The sequence below is a fragment of the Acipenser ruthenus genome, chromosome 49 (genome assembly GCF_902713425.1).
Source record: "Acipenser ruthenus chromosome 49, fAciRut3.2 maternal haplotype, whole genome shotgun sequence".
NCBI lineage: Eukaryota > Metazoa > Chordata > Actinopteri > Acipenseriformes > Acipenseridae > Acipenser > Acipenser ruthenus.
In genome coordinates this window covers 4,605,275-4,625,136 of record NC_081237.1, presented here as the reverse complement: position 1 = coordinate 4,625,136, position 19,862 = coordinate 4,605,275, and the positions used below count along the sequence as shown (strand labels likewise).

Below are 19,862 nucleotides of genomic sequence, written 5' to 3'. Positions count from 1 at the left end.
GGAGGTACTGAACGATGCGGGTGAAGGGAAATGAGCAGTGGGTAGTTCCCACCAGGGAGAAGGACCTCTGTGTGACGCATGTTCTTGAATTCAGGTGCGGTAGGACTCCCATTGCATAGCAGTTTGATCTATTCCAGGTTTTATTATGCTTGGCTAAAAACAGTTTGTTACAAGCTCTGGTGTATCTACAGTAAGATCTTTCTCTCCATTGTGGGACTGATATGGGGCATATAGACTTCTACTTGTAACATTAACCTACTTAAAAATGTTCATAGCAGTTGTGCTTTTCATTTAGAAGAGCAGCAGGGTGCTTAAGAGAATTACAAACTGCGTGTTTCATCACGATGCATGTGGTGGTACTTTGCATTTGCATTACTCATTAGAAAAAAAGATCAGGCAAAGCTTATTACGACTTGGTACTTCTAGATGCAAAAAAATAAATGAATACCCATTATCCAGGAGAGACCCTAATGCGGAACAAGAGGGTAAACCGCGATTAACTTTTTATGTTTTTCAAAGAACCGTCAACTTCCCAAAGTCAGTCGGAGCCCCAAGTGGCTTCCCAGCATCGGGGGAAAGAAAGTAGGTTAATATCACAGTGTGCCCTCCTCTGCCCTAAATATGGAAATGTAGGTTAAGTAAGTAAATTCCACTGCGCGGGGGCCAACAAAAGAACATGGTTAATCTACTGTGCCGCCCATTCCTCTCCCTCAGTACCGTATGTACAGGAAACGGTGTAAATTACTCCTCATTATTCCTGCCAGTTGAACAGTATTATAGCAGTGTACCTTCTGCCCCATGTAAAACACGCACAATAACAGCAGGACATTTGTGGGAAGTCCTTTTGTCGTGTTCATGAATATAACATGGTGGGGCAAACAACATTCCCGATTGATTCGATGTCGCGCATTGTTTATCAACCGCCTCCGCAGCACGGTTCAAGGTTTAGTGACGGCTTAACTAGATGACGATCAGTTCATTTGCGTTAATGCTGGTGGGTTGAAGTGTCTCTGTTTGATTTCCTGTTCTGCTGAACACACAGCATCGCTTTTATTGTACATCCGGCATGAATCAGTGCTGAGGATTACATCCAGCCCTGATTTATATTCCTTTTTTTTTTCACATTATTAAAAAATAATCATTCAGGAGACCAAGGTTATCAGCAAGGCGAGACACTTTATAATTAGTAGCACAATGCTAGATGTTTTAGTGGTGCATTTATCCCACCCCCAAATTGAATATTTACCCGTGTTTAATGCTTACTGGCTCCCTCTGGTTGCTTTGGAAGGGTAACAAATAGAACACATTGCTCGATTTAAACTATCGGTGCATGATTGTGGTAATATCCGTGGCTATTGTGCCCACCCACGCTCCCCTAAAGTGACTCTGCAAGGCTTGAACAATAGCACGTGCTAGAAGAATGCAAGACCAAAGCAGTGCAATTACATTATTCCTCTCTACCGCTTGCCTCTCAGTGAAAGCGGATTGTGGGTGGTTATTGAGGGCCTGTGCTGCTGTTCATGTGTCGGTGCATCACGTTGATTCATGAACTAGACAGGAGGTAGGCAGGCAGACAGACAGAGAGGAGAGCACCCATCCACTCTGGGTCAGGGAAAGCCAGACTCGCAGCACTAATCTTCCAGTGTTCGCTTCCTCTGAGTCTGATCTTGCTGACTCTCAAAAGCCTCGTCACTGTGATGGAGAATCAAGTACTGCAGTGCATCCAGTGGCTCAGTGAGATAGGCACCATTTTTCTCTACCCACCCATCTGGCCAGACCAGCCCCCCAGCACGGTGTTAGGAGAAAGGGATCGCTGTTCTGTTTGAGGTGCCGTCTTTCGGGTGAGATTCCATTTATTTGTTTTATTATACCAAGAAGTCACAGTACAAGAGAGACCTGGTTAAGGAGTCTGCATATTAACATCAACCAATGTATGTCTTGTATCATCTAGTTTAAAAAAAAAAAAAAAGACACCATGAAAGCCACAATTGAGCGGGTTCGCACACACATAAAACCCATTAAGACAACATTATGTAAAACAGGAACCACTTTCTGTCACATAATTGTCCATTATGTGCTTGAAATCATGCAGAGATGACAAGTAACAAAGGAACTAAAAGCTTTGTTTAATGAATTTCATCTGCACGTTCAGGACTGCAATAGTCAGAAATGACGGTATATTGTTAATAAATTATTGAGATGCAAAACCGACACATTTTCTTCTCTAATGTAAACGTTAAATATTCCATGGCATTGAGATGCAAATCTGAATGGGTTTAACTAGATGTAATTATATATATATATATATATATATATATATATATATATATACACACAGACGTGCTCAAATTTGTTGGTACCAGTCTGGCTTTTTTATGTTTTTCTGTCAAAAGTGGAGTCCTCCTGGGTCTTCTTCCATGGAGCCCACTTTCGCTCAAAAAGCGACGGATGGTGCGATCAGAAACTGACGTACCTTCACCTTGGAGTTCAGCTTGTATCTCTTTGGCAGTTATCCTTGGTTCTTTTTCTACCATTCGCACTATCCTTCTGTTCAATCTGGGGTCGATTTTCCTCTTGCGGCCGCGCCCAGGGAGGTTGGCTACAGTTCCATGGACCTTAAACTTCTTAATAATATTTGCAACTGTTGTCACAGGAACATCAAGCTGCTTGGAGATGGTCTTGTAGCCTTTACCTTTACCATGCTTCTTTCTGATCTCCTCAGACAACTCTCTCCTTTGCTTTCTCTGGTCCATGTTCAGTGTGGTGCACGCAATGATACCAAACAGCACAGTGACTACTTTTCTCCATTTAAATAGGTTGAATGACTGATTACAAGATTGGAGACATGTGTGATACTAATTAAAGAAACTAATTAGTTTGAAATATCACTACAATCCAATTATTTATTATCTTTTCTAAGGGGTACCAACAAATGTGTCCAGGCCATTTTAGAATATCTTTGTAGAAAAAGCAATAATTCATCTCTTTTCACAGCTTCTTTGCTTTATTCTATGACATACCAAAGGCATGCAAGTATACATGATAAAATAGCTTTTAATTTCATCACTTTTCAGGAGGAATGAAGCATTATTTCAATGAGCTGTAAGGGTACCAACAAATTTGAGCACGTCTGTATATATATATAAACTATATATACATATAAAACATACATACACACACACACACACACACAGGGTGATTAAAAGGTAAGTTTACCACATCATCGCACCAAGTCATTGCTGTGGTAACTTACTTCCTAATCACCCTGTATATATAATAATATCAGTAACTAAGTATGTGATGTGCCTGACCTATTGTTATTCAGTCATTTAGCAGATGCTTTTATCCAAAGCGACTTAGAGACTAAGGGGTGAACTATGCGTCCCACCTGCTGCTGCAGAGTCATTTACAATAGGACCTCGGTTTTACGTCTCATCCGAAGGACGGAGCACAAGGAGGTGAAGTGACTTGCTCGGGGTCACACACAGTGAGTCAGTGGTTGAGTTGGGATTGAACTGGGGAACCCCTTTCTTTAACCACTGGACCACTATGCCTGTAAAAGTAATGTTGAAAAAATAGGTATATGTTATATAAAAAGGTATAAATAAATAGTCATTCAATGCTAGATAAGCAAAGATGCAATAAATGAGCTCTTTGAAACTTTCCTTTCTGGGAAGGTAGATGAAAGCAATCTGTAATGCCGTTCTTATTAATATTCATTGTTTGGTCTGAATAAATCTGCATAGCAAATTCCAGACGCCTGCTTCCCTGAGTAAGTGACTTTGAACAACTTACAGCTCTGTGTGTGTCTGAAATCTAGCAATTAGGTCTCACAAGTACTGCAGAATACAGATTCTGCAGTACTTGTGTCTAATAGAGAAATGGACACCATTCTTGCCAAGTGTTTATTCTCATGAATAATGGGTAGAGAAAAAGCAGGCGTACACATACTGTCATCAATTGTTTAACCCCTTGCCCAAAATAAAGATAACGAAGATCTCATTTACATATATATATATTTGTAAATCTATGCTGCAAACCCTTTCAAAGGTATCGCCCCTTTCCATAGAATTTGCCAGATGATCCCCATTTTCACAAGGTCTCTGTTTCAACATACGCTGCTATCTTTTTAAAAACACATTCCAGGAAACTGCATTACAGTATCTTTCAGCGCTGTCATCTCAAAACTCAATAATAAATAAAATAAAAAATGCTAAAGTAGTGTGCCACTCGGTTGGTGCAGCAAGAGACATTCGTCAACAACACTCCAGTGTGAAAAACGATGATCTTGGAACACTTAAGTGAGCATGAACACTCAAGTATTGTTTCTGAACGCGGCGGTAAGTCGGCGTGGAATTCCTTCATCTCTCTCTCTCATAGCAGAGATGTGATTTGCATTCATCAGCACACCCAAGGTGACGTGCTATCATGTTCACGTGACCTTGCGTGATTTGTCAGTTCTACTTGCCATCTCCAGATTGTATCGCTTATCTTTCTGTTCTGTTTAGAAGAAGAAAAAATAAACAAACATGTTCAGTTCACACTGGGGGTGTTTAATTCCCTAAACGTTTAACCCTTATGATCAAATGCGTAGCAACGTTTCAACTTTTAACATGATGGGAATGTTTGTAACCAATCATAAAGCCATCATGAGGAGCCCTCCATCACTAACTGTCAAGTTCCCGCTGCTTGTATTTGTGTGCATGTGAACAGCATTTATGGGCAGAAGAAATATTTTATATGAAGTAACTACGTCTAAATGTCGCCTGCAAATTTGACAATGATCAAACATTTACGTACAATCCTGAACCTTTAACACTTGGTTTAAACTCTTAACTATTAGCACCTCTAGTTCCTAAAGTCCAAAAAATCAGTTATAAATTGAGAATTTACTACACTTGTTTTCATAGTGTTGAGCTGGCTTGGGGGTGGTGGGGCACAGATGAATGATCCTTTCACAGCGCTGCCTATCTGTGTCGTATCAGATATTGTGACACACAAATCAGCTTCGAGGGTGTGGATTTGTGTTGGCTGCAGACACAGAGATAGAACAGGTCTTTTCAGGTTTTTTATTGCCAGTTTTTACCATCTGTTAACGGTGCCCCCTAAACAGAGCGATGGTTCAGAACGTTATTGAAACTGATGACTAAAAAATTAAAAAAAGGTACCCCAGATGAAAATCCCAGATAGGTTGCATGAAGTTTGCAACATATAAGTATTACAGTTAACATAAGGGGTTTTGTAATAATACTGGGGCTTGCAACGCATTTTGAAAATTTGTTGCTTAACAACAGTGAGCAAAATAATAAAAAAAAAAGCTAGCTTCTGATTCACAGCCCAAGTGCTAAAGTCTGTATTGCAGAGCTGCCAAGCCTTTCCCCTCTGTGCCAGAGCCTCATCACTGAGAACCCAGGCGAGGGAGCCAGGCCAGTGTTTGTGTGCTCTTGCGAATGGCATTAGTCAAAGGGCTGCTTAGGATGCTTGTCCCAGGGTCTCTACTAAAGAGACCTCGGTGTGATGTCAATCCTGCTAACTGTCACTTTCCTTGTTCTGACTAAACTGCCTTGATACCATTACTAGGTAGACGCTGGTAGACAGAGCTCTGTTTAGCAGTGTGGTTGCATTGGGGTTTGAGTAGCTCAATGCAGGGTTTGAAAAAGTGCAGGGCTGCAGTGTGGAAGGCGGTGGGTCTGAGTAACTGGTTAGCGTTCCGGGCAGTAGTGTGGAAGGCAGTGGGTATGAGTAACTCAGTGGTTAGAGTGCTGGGCTGCAGTGTGGAAGGCAGTGAGTATGAGTAACTCAATGGCTAGGGTGCTGGGCTGCAGTGTGGAAGGCGGTGGGTTTGAGTAGCTCAGTGGTTAGAGAGTTGGGCTGCAGAAGGTAGTGTGTTTAAACAGAACAGGGCTAATGTGCAGAATATTGTGGATTTGACTAGCTCATTGTTGGAGCTGCAGTGTGAGCGCAGTGGGTTTAAGTAGAGTTACAGATTAAAGTATGCTTGTACTTCAAAGCAATTTGGGCATAAATGAAAACGCTACATTGTTAATGCAAAAAAAGAAAGAATCAAGTGCCTTGCCATTTGTTATCTAAACAGTGTTTCAAAGAGGATGACCCTTCAATGATGGGATGGCAGGTGATGTTTGGGGGACAGGGAGGAGTGAGTCACCCATCATCCTTGCTTGATGGCTTTTTATCTGTCAAAATCACACTGAAAAACAGGCTTTTTAATCTGAAGTGTAATTATAGACACCAGCCCTCTGACAGCATCATCAAGATGCATTAATAAAACATTGCTGCTCAGCTCAGACTCAATTACTTTAGAGGAGATTATATTAATGAATACATCGCCCGGCCCGGAGACTGTGCGACAACCCCACTGTCAACATCGCCCTTCGGAGTGAAGGTGGAACTGAGTCGTGCACAAGTTCTGTAAGTGCCGCTTTGTATTCTGTCTCAAGTGGAGCCCAAGCTTTGCTTTTCAAACTCATTCTAGCAAGTAAGAGGTTTGTATTTCGGTACAACGTTCCTTTTAAAAACTCTGCGACCCCATTCAGTTACGAGCAAGTTCTTGAGATCCCCTCCAGATACCACACTGCATTATCATTCTATATGAGGCCTGGCCATTTGCAGGACAGAAAACACACTAAACCTGCATTCTGTATCTGTCCGACCCTGTGCAGGTTTTATAAGCAGAGGCTGGTTGCGAACTACCAGCCCTGTGGTTCCCCAGCAAGCACATTAACCGATGTACAATCACCACCCTAACCCGTAAGAGAATTTTTCTGACATCACACAACAGAGGTAGTTACACTCGGGTAGCGTGTGTAGTAGAAGGCAGATATGGTCCCCTTGAAACCTCTTACTGTCAGTTCAATACCTCGTTGACGTTCTCCAGAGAGGCTTGAACCCTTTGGCAGGCTGTTGATCAAAAAGAGCCAATGCCATACAGTACATCACCCAGGAAAATTATACTTTTAGAACTGCGTTTTACATTCTCCAGTCCTACCACAAGCACTCTAGTTGGTTTCAGTAGCCAAGTGGTTAGAGAAAGAGGTAGTTTCCTATACGAATGGTTGTGGGCACGCGCAGCACATCGGGCTGATCAGTGGCTGTTTGTTTGAAGCTTTCAGAACCAACAGTAAGATAGGTTAACATTACAAAAGAAAATGAGTGCTTGTGATTCTTTTTCTTGATGGTTGAAAGATTTTGTGCAGCATTTCACGTGTCAGGAATTTCAAATGACCTCTCCTATCCAGATCAGCCACACGTAAAACTATTATAGAAATCAGCTGTCCCCCGCGGCTTTCGACAGCGCTCTGCCCTGATTGGGGACCCCTTACTCACTGGGTCATAAGCTCAGGCTTGACTGCATGATTAAGCTTTTGTTGTGCAACATTTTCCATTGCTTGATTTCATTTTTTTAATTAAGAGCTTAGAAACCTGCGTCTTGTTGGAGTTGTGCACAAAAGCCCCCCTAAAGAGTTAAATGTCTTAATTGAAAGAGTCAGAACCTCTGGGACTTGGTTAAATAGCTGCAAATTTGTTTTTCCATGGCAGGGTCCCCACGGCTCATTTCTTAAGCCCCTTTCACACAGGCATGCTCCACTAGTACACAAAAATATTGCTTGGACAGGATAAACAGAAATGTTCCTTGCTTTAGTGAAACCTTCACGCAGAGGTGGCTGTTTGTCTCTTGCATTTTGTCTTACTCAACCCGGGTCAAAGCGTGTCGACCCACCTCCTGCGGTAGCCAGAGCCGGGTCGGGACCCGGGTGGGAGTGCCAGTGTGAAAGGGGCATTATTCTTGCACTCCTCCCTGCTGGCTCACATGGCCTGCCCTGAAGGAACAAATCGTCTGACCATCGTGGCTCAAAACTAACTTCCTTCACTCAAGAGGATGTTACCAGAGATAGCTCTCGAGCTTCATCCAGTTGTACAGCTGGGATGAGAATGGCAGTAGGGGCGGTCAGGACAAGAGCCCAGTATCACACAGTGAGCTCTGTTCAGCAACAGGGCAGAGGCACATTTTCTGGAAGAAATAAAAACAACGTGAACAGTTGAAAACTTGCTAGTTGGATGCAATTAAAGCGGTTTTATTACTTTCAGAAATATTTGCTTTATGTATGATATTCCGTATCCAAGGACACTACTGTACATTTTCGTTTGCAATTTCCAGTATGGGGGAAAAAATGATTGAAATGATACAAGCAAAACGCAATGTGTTTGTGTTAAAGTAGCATTTTCTTCACACACACAGACAGACAGTGGAGTATTTCTCTATCTCATCTTCACACGCGTACGCTGCATGGGCCAGATTCCTCACGCACTGTAGTGTCTGTGTTTGAGATTCCTGCAGCATCCGCAGAGAGCTCCAGGCTTCTTCAATCCAAGAAGAAAAATAAATTGCAAATCTTGCAATATACCCCCCCTTTCCCCATGATAAGATTTCTATTAGCCTGAAGTCTCCACTCCCTTGAAAATGCCTACACCCCCCCCCCCCCCCCTCCAAACAGATTTTTTATTGGACCTAATAACCATGCATTTACAAAATTATTTCTTACCTCTCATTAGCCCAGAAGTACAGTATTATCTTTGGGTAGATAGTTTTGCAAGACTACATTTTCCCTTTTAACTCTGGTAGTTCATTTATCGTGCATGCAGCGATGATACCTGCTGCACAGGAATTGAATCTCTGGTGTGGTGGCTGGAGGAATGAGATTCACTGGAGCTGATTCTGCAAAACTAAAAGATCTACAGAAAAACGACAAGAAGTTTGCAAAAGGAAAGTTGCTTGAAATGTTGTTTTTTTTTTGTTTGTTTTTTTTAACATAATTATTATTATATTCCTTAGCATTTTGAAATCGGATTACTGAATTGTTAATTTTTGTATATACTGTAACACAGCAGGGAGGGGGTTAATATCCTCCCTGCCTAAAAACGTGTTAATTGTTTTTGTTTATTGTTTTATTGTTAATTATCACCTGCACCTGGCTATTGTAAATTAGAGCCAGGTGCAGGGTATATAAAGAGAACAGCCAGTCCCTCAGGCTTGCTGTGTGAAGGAGCCCGATTGAAGAGGTGCTCTATCGTATTAAGAAAGGTAACTGTGTGTTCCTTTTACTTGTTGTTAAACTGCATGTTTTCAGCCGGTAAACAGCTTAGCTGTCCAGCTCATTAGAAAAGGTTCCTTACGTGTGTAGTCAGCACTCCAAAATGGAGCTAGGTGTTTTGTTTAGGTTGGTTTATTTTGTTTATTAAAAAGAGCGCGTCAACGTACGACTGTGAGCGGCAGCCATGTTATAATACATATTATTATAGTGTTGTCATGCAGCCCACTATTAAACATACATGGTGTGCATACAATTATAAAAAAACATATGCCACAAATTGAGCTACATTTAAACAGCCCAGTCTCTAAAGAAGGCTACTGCGTTATTTGCTTGCTCTGTTCCTGCAATCTTTCGATTCAGACGCGACAAATAGAACAGAATGCTGTGAACATTCATTGCGATGTCCGCTGGCATAACGGCTCATGATACAAACGTTTAATCGAGATGCAACATGCCAGGGAGGATTAATTAGACCGCCTCTTTCCTCGTATATTTATTCCATGGGCTAAAGTCAAAAATAACAGAATCTGAAGGTCGTTTTCCAACCCTCTGGGTCCTGTTTGTCCGCAGGAGAAGATGGAGAAGGAGATTGCAGGCGCTCAATTATCTGAGCCTCTCCTTCTGTTACACACATTTCATTGTGAAAGTGAGGAGGGTGTTTCAAAGCATTGAGGAGGTATCGCTTATCTTCATAATGTGAGAAGGATTCGGATAACCAGATGGCAGCTGTCTGTCATGCATTTATTAAGCACTGAGCCTTTCTTTCTTTCTGCATTTAAATAAATTACCCCCCCCCCCCCCCCCATCCCAAGAATAGGCTAGAAATATTTACAATGTCATCTCCTGTGTTTCACAGATGGAGAAAGACACATGGAGCTGTATTAATAGGGTTAGCGTGCCAGTAAAAGCATATGACTTCCATGAAATTACTGGCATGCAAACTGTACAGCTACCTGTAGGAAGAATGACCCGGAGTTAACACCTTCTCCCGTGGTGCAGCCTACACGCTGCAGTGCAGAGCTAGTTTAATGTGCATTCATATTGCATTGCAGAGAACTTCAATAGCAAATGTACATGCACAGATATTGCCATCGTTAGCATAACAAACAAGCGAAGAATAAGTTGGTCATCATGATCTAGATTCTGAGAACGTCAGCTCAGCTCAGCTGAGTCTGTACCAAGATTCATCACAATTGGATGACCATTTCTCTATCTGAAAAAAATAATTGTGACTTTCAAAGAGGATAAGAAGATGGTGGTCAAGTTGCTAGCTAAGCAGAGTCAGACATTAAGTGACTCAGTGAGTGACTGACCTAGCATTTGAACCCAGGTTCTCAAATGATGATATGAAATGGAACATCTTATTTAGGGAGACATTTGCTTGTGGCTTTTGGCATAAACACTGAACTGCCCTCTCACCCCCACACTGCCACCCCCTAAAAGAAAGTGATCCCTCAGATCCTTTGCAGGTCTGGGGCATAAAGAGAAAGACTTGCACTGCCTCTCTCACACCCTCTAAGTGCAAAAAGTCATCACAAAAACTAGCCCACAGATTTCCATAACCTCCACAACCTCTCAACTCTGACCCCTGTGCCTGTTCCTCACACACTTTCAGCTGACCAAAGAAAAGAAGGCAGTGATGTCCTAGCAGAGCTCTAGAAATGACATTGACAGGACTGTGAGCTAGCCAGCCGTGCAGATAAAGGGTCACAGAGTGGCCCTTGGAGCTGGGAAATCAGCAGCCTTGTGCAGTCCACGCTTAATAAAACCAATTAGTGAGTCTGTCCCAGAGCCACAGCACACTCAACCTTGCATTGCCTCTGGAGAACGCAAAGGAGTGACTCATGTGCAATGATTCAATTCTATGTGATTGAACATCTAAAAAAGACTGCGATATGAAATGTGTTGTGGGTTCATTTGCCACGTCTCCACCACCCTCCCCACCAAATCCTCCTGGGGTCCAGAGGGGGCAATAAGAGATGCTCAGCCCCAGGCTGCACTTGAGGAGAGGGGGAGAGAAACAAGAGGACAGGACGGGGTTAACTGCTGGAGGTTCCTCCTCGTACAGGATTATCCACCTTGCCTCATGATTTACGCTGCTGAATTTAATTGTTGTTCAACGAAATGTGGTTTCTTTGAACTTAAAATCCATACTAGGCTCCCAGGCAGCAATTGAGTAATTCTGCTTGATTCATCTCAATACAGGGTAATGGTGAAAGGGGGGGGGGGGGGGGGGGGGGAGTTCTGAGGTTTAGAATGTTAAGAAATTACATTTTCACTGCATGCTTGTGTGATGGGGAATGTGCATGTCTGTTCATATGCAGTGCTATTGTATGCACTGGAAGAAAGAGGAAAGGGCAGGATCATTAAAAAAAAAAAAAAACACACTGGAGGCTTTCATTTGGCCTTCAAGGCAATATCACTGCCATATAGCATCACACATCTGCACAGGAATGCAAATATCTAGTCTCCTTAGCCCCTGTGTCTTGTTCTTGCTCTCGTCTACAGCAGCTGGCATCACTTACACCTGCTTTTAGAAGACTGGCCACAACTTGTAGGTAAAGGGTCACAAACCAGTATGTCCCAGGAGTCTTTACTGGTTCCCAGTACAACGCTGGCAGAGGAAGCGTCCTTGGTGGTGGCTTGTGATCCCCAGGGATACCTCACTCTCTAAACCATTTTTTATTTATAGAAGCTGGCCCATTATAGCCTCTTGTAAGCTGGAGTGACAACCCCCGGGTGCTCAGCAGACAGATGACAAAAGAGAAACAGGGCACTGTGACGTCACACAGCTCTGCTTACATTTACACATCCCTCCTGCATGCAGGACTAAGCTAACGAAGGAGCTGCAGAGACATGACTCCCAGTCACCTGTTCAGTCCACAGCTGGCCTGTTCTGTACTGGTGCACAAGGGAGGGGAGGGGGGCTGTCCTGTTCCAATAGTTTGGGAGTAGGGGACGCTTTTTGTTTTGTTAGATCCTTCTGACGCACACAACTTTCTCTTAGCGAGCATAGCCGAAGAATACAGATGATTTCACGACTCTATAATACCACCAGATTCTGCATGTTAAGAATTTAAGAATGTGCCTAAAGCATCTGCTCAAGCTGCCCCAGTCCCCTGAACAAGCCTTCTAAAGGCCATTTAAAATACTAACTATGTATTTGCTTTAGCGTTTGTTAAAGATCTCAGTAGCAGTGGTGGTTAAGGGTGTTTCAAGGATTTAGAAATGCTAAGCAATGGTATTATCCTAAGGTTAACAGTGCATGTCCGGTGTGGGCAGTCTGGAACACAGAGGTTGTTGTGTGTCATCCAGCTTGCTTTGTCCCCAGGCTTGCCAGTCAAGTGTAGTGTTTTCTCCTCTGTGCGGTGCGGTGCCAGCTCAGCACATGCCCTGCCTGCCTGAGCCGCGGCCCCTCGGAGGGGTCTCAGCGCATCCCCAAACGGCTGTCTGGATCGCGGGTTTAATTGAAGGGGCATTCGCTGTGAAACAACCAACTAATGGCCTGCTGCTGTGAGTGGCTCTGGCAGTTCCACAGCTAAGGGATTTTCATAAAAATAAAAATATTTCACTAATATTTAACTCATTGTTAGGCCAATGTATTGACAGTACATTGTAAAAGTCCTGTATTTTACTGTATAATGGCCCTTCACTAATTCACATTTTTCATCATTTCATGTGTATGTCAAATGATGAAATAAAAAGGAAGTGCTTTTTATTGTGTTATTAGTAGAAGTAGTGGTATTAATATTATTCCTTTTTAGTAGTTGTAGTAAGTGTATATATAATGTATAGTGTCCATTTCTATATAAAAATAAAGAAATTAAAAAAAACCTCAAAGGACCAATTTATTGAAACCCTATAAAAGAGCCAGCGTACCGCTACTGACCTCCCATAATTCCTTTCAGAGAGAACAACACTACGCTTTTGGTCCCTGTGTGCACTTGTGAGAGGATCCCTAAGCCTCTGTTGCCGTGAAGAGAAGTTGTGAAGCCAAACAGCCACAGCACAGCAGCATATAGCAACAGCAATAGCAAGAGAGCTCAAGAGCCAAGAGAGGAAACAGTCAGACAGAAAGGCAGGCAGGCAGGCAAGCAGACGTGAGAGGCAAGCCAATACTGGAGACACTGCTTGTCTCAGAATCTTAGCCCCGGAGATGGACCCTATCTGCAGGCAGGGGAGAGAGAGACAGCCAGGGCAGCAGGGCAGGAGAGAAGCAGGCAGAGGGAACGATTCGCTTGCATTGGCTTCTAATGCTGTTTGAGAGGCTCAGTGCTGCCAGGGGCAAGCTGCTGCACACTTCAGAGAGACAATATCAACAGCAACCATAACAAGAGCCACTACAGCTGAGAACCGGGGAACCAGAGGACAGACAGACAGACAGGCACACAGGGAGCAGAGCTGGGGACAGACGGATGTGGACGGACAAGGTGCCCTGCAGTCCTGGGTAAGCTAACAAGCAAATAAGATAGCTCACAAGCGAGCTGCTGAAACACAGTATGCAGGCTGGGAGCTGCTGTCTTCTGCCTGCTTCTTGTTTAGCTAGCAGTGTGTGTGTGTGAGGAGAGTGTAGCTCCCTTGCTGGCAGAGTGAAAGGTGGGGGGGGCGTGTTACGATGCCGATGAACGATTTAAGGAATAAGTAGCTCTGGTTTGTATGCATGTGCTGTATGCATGTCCTGCCTGTTGTGCTTAGCCCTAGCAAAGAACGCACAGACCGTAGCAATTGCTACACTGTAACATCAAAGTTTCCTTTTTAGACCTATTAAAACTGAAGTGGTGTTGATCTTATTGGTGAGTGAATGCACTATTCCTAGAGCACCGAGGAGGGTGCAGTCACCCTAAGGTTCTCTAGTTTACAAGAGCTTTGTTAATAAAGCTTATTTTAAGGAATGTTTTGTTTAGGACTGTTTTTTAAAAGCCCATTTTGATCAATTAAATCAAGTTTGTAGTTCACGAAACCCTTTTTAAATGTTTTAGAGAGAGTTTATTAGTTTCTTCTCATTTTTCAAAGCACTGTTGAACCTTTAATGTTTATAAACACTAAAAAAACGATCCTTAGTTTTGTTTTTAAAAACAACTGTATAATTACAAATGGAACATTGAGGGTCTATTTTAATGCTATGAACAGTGGCGGATCCAAATACAGTACAGATAACTCTGTGCTTTACCGAGAGAAAGCTAAATTATACAGGGAGTATTATTAACTTTGTGCTCTGTGCTATCCTTGCTGACAAAGCAAGTCACGGGAAATCCTAAACAGCTGAATACTTAGCTTTAAAAAAATATTATTTTTTTTACGAATATGAACAAAAAAAACCCCAGCAACTCATGAAGTTCTGGTATATTCTGAATACAGTACAGAGAACTCTGGGGATTTGAGAGCCAGCAATTTCAAGACAGTGTGTATAACTCTGTACAGTTCTGGGGGTCTGGGAGAAACCAAAGCCCATACAGCAGCTTTAGAGTGAGCAAAGCGAGGGTTCGTAAACATGCAATTATTTTGTCATTGTGTCTGTACTGCTGCAGTAATGCGTTACTCCATCCTGCTGCTTTTGAAAAAAAAAACAGGTTCAATAAAAAAGATTGAAACTCACTGATAAACTGTCACATTTTTAATGTAGATCCTTAATCTCTTGTTGTAGCTGCTGGGGTTTCGTTGTGAAGTCAGAGGCGGGCTCGTTAGCATTCACGTTGCGTTGGTGTGCGTATTGTGGGATAAGCTGGAGGGGTGCTGCTGTTTACTGGTATTAACTGGAGAAGCCTCGGAGTCAGAAGTAACTTTTTGCAAGCTGACCTAAGAGAGCATTCGCATTTCAATCCCCCCCACCCATGTCTTGAAAGGGGGGGTGGGGATAAGGGTACCCAGCCCCCCTGGTTTTAGGGGGTCACCAGGCTAGACCCAAAATGCATGAGTGCGGACACAGGGATACCCCAGCAATGCTACAACTATAGCAAGGAGTTCCAGAGCTTTGCATCTTTAAGCAGGACCCGGGCCCTAGAGACACTCCATCTGCCAGAGAGGGGAGACACACGCCAGGCAAGCAGCTACACTCACTGGGACACACTGCGGGACTAACCCTTCCGCAATTAAAGATGAGCTAACTTGGTACAAGCATGATACCCAAATGATCAGGCAAGAGTGATATAAAAAAAAAAAAAATCATGATAATAATTCACACTTATTTTGGTCTTCTAGTACTTATTTTTGTGTTCATTTATGTATTTATTTAATAACATTATAAACTATACAAATGCATCATTATTTTTAAACATTTTACTTGTTTTTTCTCAGTTTTAAAAAAAAGTGGGACTGATCAAGTACTAGCACAGGTGGCTTCAGCTGACACAGGAAAGACAGCACGAGGTTCAACGACCCCCTGTGTTTTACTATCGGAGGATACTGCAGGAAGATGTGAGCATTGTTAGGTGTGGCAGTCTGGCACAGAGGGTGTGAAAGGACCGTGGGAGCTGTAGAGAGGTAGCCAGGCTTGTTTTACAGTAAATCCTCATTCGGGGAGCCTCGTGTCATTGCTATCTTTGTTTTTAACTGTGAGTTGGGTTCGCTGTTCGTGATTTACTGGGAACTGTGCATCAAACAGATTTACTTTCCTGTAAAATGTTTAATTTCAGCTGCGCGGCAGAGCGCTCAGCAGTGTGTTCTGACAGTAATATTGACAAGAAGATATTTACGACAGAGCCTTGTATTATTTCAGAGCCCGGTTGATTTACGTTGGTAAAGGCAGCCGAGGCCTCTGCTGCAAATAAATCAGATAGAGTCCGTGCCAGCGCAAAACATTCAGCAATCATTAAAAAAAAGATTCAGGAAGGATGCTTATCCCCAGATAGGAGCCACTAAATCACTAAAGCCGTGCTGCTGACACTGAATAGGCAACGAGTTTCACAAGCACTCGTTTGATGTCAGGAATCAAAAAGTAAAGAGGAGAAGATTGTTTATGTCCGAATGCGCAGCAGCAAGTTAAAGCAAATTACAGTTTGCTAAAAAGATGGATTGTTTAGCATGTGTTTGAAGGCGTCTCCAGGGCTTTCGCTCCACTCTCGTCCAGGAAGTAGTGAACTCAAGGAGCTTTTTTCTGACAGCTCCAATTTACCTGGAATTAACTGACAGTTGTGAATGTTCACCGCATGCAGTAAAGGGACTCTGATTAGCTCATAAACCACACAAATAACAGCAAGTGGAGCAATCTGCTTCCCTGACACAAGGCTGGTGTCACAGAACCGGATTGTCTTGGACTACCGTACCTAAAGTAACATTACAGTAGGTAATCCCAGACACGTGCTGTCTGTGAAACCAGCCCGGTGCGGTGCTGGGGTGCATTGTGTGTTTTGGGGGATGGGAGCCTTAACCAGGTGTACCCCATTATTTTTAAATGTATCCCACCCTATTGAATAGCACTATTGAAGAGAGAGAGAGAGAGAGAGAGAGAGAGAGAGAGAGAGCTGGATGGAGAATAAGAGAGGGATAGAGGGGGAGAGAGAGAGAGAGAGACAGAGGTGCAGACTACACACACTCCTACGCTCAGATCTGACACATCTCCAGGAATAAATACATAAAGAGAGGATACACTGTGTATAAATATCTGGAAACTGCCGACCCCTGGCCTGCCTCAGTGGGCAGCTTTAACGAGGGAGCCAATAGCAGGGTGCGCTGTGAGCGGGTGATGGCTGTGTCCCAGCGGGATGAGAGGGGCTCCCTCCGAGAGAGAGAGAGATACACACATCAAAAGACAGACAGACATAAATAAAAAAAATATCACGTCTGTTTACACCAATACGCTTCTGGAACACAGAGCCAGCGAAATGCTTCCTTGTCAGCTTTCTACAAGTACAGCGGAATTGGCTGGCAAATGGATTCTGTTCCATTACTGATTAAAGTTGCTACCTGCTCTCGTGTCTCGTTTTCAACAGACAGAGAGAGAGCTGAGAGCCGGTATAGCCCCAGATGAACAATCAGAGTGACAGTCAAGACTCCCACTGATTGAGAAGCAGTTTCAAGTCATTTCAGGCTTCACTTCATCGACTGACCTTAAGAAACACTGTGTTCCGAGGGGTGTGCACCCTTTTTATCGAAATACTGATGATGAAAAATAATGTTTCATTAACAAGAAGGAAAAAAAAACTAACCTAAAATAAGTGACGTTTACAATAACTAAAAACCAGACGAAGTACAGTAGATGCTTTGAAAACCAGTAGTTTAAACACATCAGATTTGTTACATTTGGACTGTACATTAAAGACCATTTTCGGAGCATGGTAAGGACTGTACTAGGCCTATGGATATTTTATGTAAACTTACGAAGCAAAAAATTAGACCTGATTCTAATTCTCTTGTTTCTCTCTCTCTCCCTCTCGCTCCGTGCTGATTATATTCAGACAGAATTAAAAAAAAATAAAAATCAGTCAGGATGTGTTTTCTGTAGGAAATGTTTCTTTTGCCCGGAGAATCTGCCTTATGAGCATCTTGGTGACTTGATGAGAAGTGATTCTGAGTTTTGCCTGAATAAATACAAGCTCAGTTTGTGTTTATGCCGGGTGGATAAACAGGACGTAAAGTCGTGGTGAAGTTTTGTTTAGATCAATTGAACAGACTTCTAATACTGAAAATAAATAATACAAGAAATGCATTGCAAACGGTAAGCGTTTATAAGAATTGATATCGATACCGTTTTGTTTATTAAAGGTCTGTGACATAGCTTGTTAGAAGCTAGTTTTATAGCATTTTATGAAAAGAAAACCCTAATGGTTGCTGTTGCCCTCTAATGTGAACCGTATATCTTCTATGCTATGGTATGGATATCGTATTCCTCTGCAAGGCCACGTTACAGATCTCTGTATAATACCCTGCTGAGTGTTCCGTAACTCCGGAGAATGTAAATACATTCCTGAGCCTGCTGCTTGGCTAGGGTGATTGCTGTGCTCAGCTGTGTAGCCACTGGCAGCTCTGGGACCTATGCTGTCTTTCTCACTGTGATTCCCCATGCGAGAGTGAAGGAAGCCCGGAGGGAGCCCCTCTCATCACGCTGGGACACAGCCGTCACCCGCTCACAGCGCACCCTGCTATTGGCTCCCTCGTTCAAGCTGCCCACTGAGGCAGGCCAGGGGTCGGCAGTTTCCAGATATTTATACACAGTGTATCCTCTCTTTATGTATTTATTCCTGGGGAAGTGTCAGATCTTGAGCGTAGGAGTGTGTGTAGTCTGCACCTCTGTCTCTCTCTCTCCCCCTCTATCCCTCTCTTATTCTCCATCCAGCTCTCTCTCTCTCTCTCTCTCTCTCTCTCTCTCTCTCTTCAATAGTGCTATTCAATAGGGTGGGATACTCTTATTCTCCATTCAGCTCTCTTTCTTTCTCTATTGTTCTCTCTCTATCCCCTCTTTTTCGCTCCCTGGTTTCCGATGCATCTGGTTTTAAATGTATTTTTTGTTTAACTATTTCAGCTTTGGAAAATCAAAGCTGTGAGCAGCCAGGAGATTGATTGGCACTATCACTGGCCATGGATACAACATTAAGCGCCATTCACCACCACAGATCTAGTCTAATGAACCTTTTTCTTCGTTAATGCCTCAGGATTCTGTTCAATGAATGTTATCTCCCCGTGTTTAAGTAGATGTGTGTGCCCTACCTCTCCCCAAGCCCTGTGCTGCAGCAGAATGTTCTTTTTGAAATGTCCTGCAGTTCAGATAAAGCGGCGACTCAATTTAAATTGAAGGGGTTTCATTATACTGTAAGCGTAGGCTTTTTGTTCTTTCAATTTGTTTATGCACAGCTTGCGTTCGCCGTAATTGCTTTAATAAATTGAACTGCCTCCTGCCTCCAGGAATAATTGGAAACGAGACCCCTCTGCGCTCCTGGATGAGCTTTCGAACAATATAGTAAATAAGCTGGTTAATACTGCTAGCGGAGCAGCTACTGCTATTTTCTCATTTCAAACCAGTATCTCCTTGCTGCAATTTAGATACCAGGATCAGATTAATAATACCAACAGAAAACTTCATTGCATGAATTGCACACTGTATTTCACTAGCCTATCACTGTGCTTTCATTTCTGGAAGCCTAGGTTTGGAGTGAAAGGTGTTTGGTCATAAGTTCCTTTACCATGATAAATCTGCATGGTAATTTAGCAGTTTTCCCATGCTTTTCCCATAGTTATATTATTTACCATAGTTTACCATGCTGTGCATTTAGCATGCATTTAACCTAGTTTGCAATGTTTCTTCATGTGCTTTACCATACCTTTCTGGACTTTATATACAGTATGCGTTACCATGCTTTCACTGTGCTTTATTACATGCTATGCATTTACTATAGGCAACTTTTATAAGGGATTCAATGCACAAAGCAATACCAGCACACAGCTCAGCACGATTGTCAGGGAGATACACTGGGCTGAATGACAGGGATGTTCAGGTTCCTTAAAGGAAACGGCCCACACTCCCACTGGGAGAGTCTCAGGGTCATTGTCTTTTTCAGATACCCTGTGGCAGGTACAAGAACACCTCCTGTTGCTGGCATGCAACTCCACAGCTGTGCAACACAATTCGCAGTAATATTATTTGGCAGTGATCAAGTCTACAGGCAGGGATTAAAGACTGGTTTTCAGCCAATACGGTTGTATGGTTTCCGACCACTGACTTGAAATTTCAGGTGTGCAGTCAGTCGCACCACACGGCCCTTCTTGCTGAGTCCAGCAGTCTAGAATGGGTCTGCACCAGCACTCTAGAATGGGTCTGCA

General features: G+C 43.0%; 1 protein-coding gene across 2 annotated transcripts in view; it reads left to right on the top strand.

The window, feature by feature from the left end:
• Positions 1-9,068: 9,068 nt before the first annotated feature.
• Positions 9,069-19,862, top strand: part of LOC117401356 (leucine-rich repeat and immunoglobulin-like domain-containing nogo receptor-interacting protein 3) — a 33,121-nt gene continuing 22,327 nt past the window's right edge. The window contains exon 1 of one of the 2 annotated variants that reach the window (XM_059015072.1): positions 9,069-9,100. The gene's annotated coding sequence lies outside the window, so the exon portion shown is untranslated. Of the gene's footprint in view, positions 9,101-13,030; positions 13,558-19,862 lie in introns of those variants that run through there. The other variant, XM_059015071.1, reaches the window with a different exon arrangement.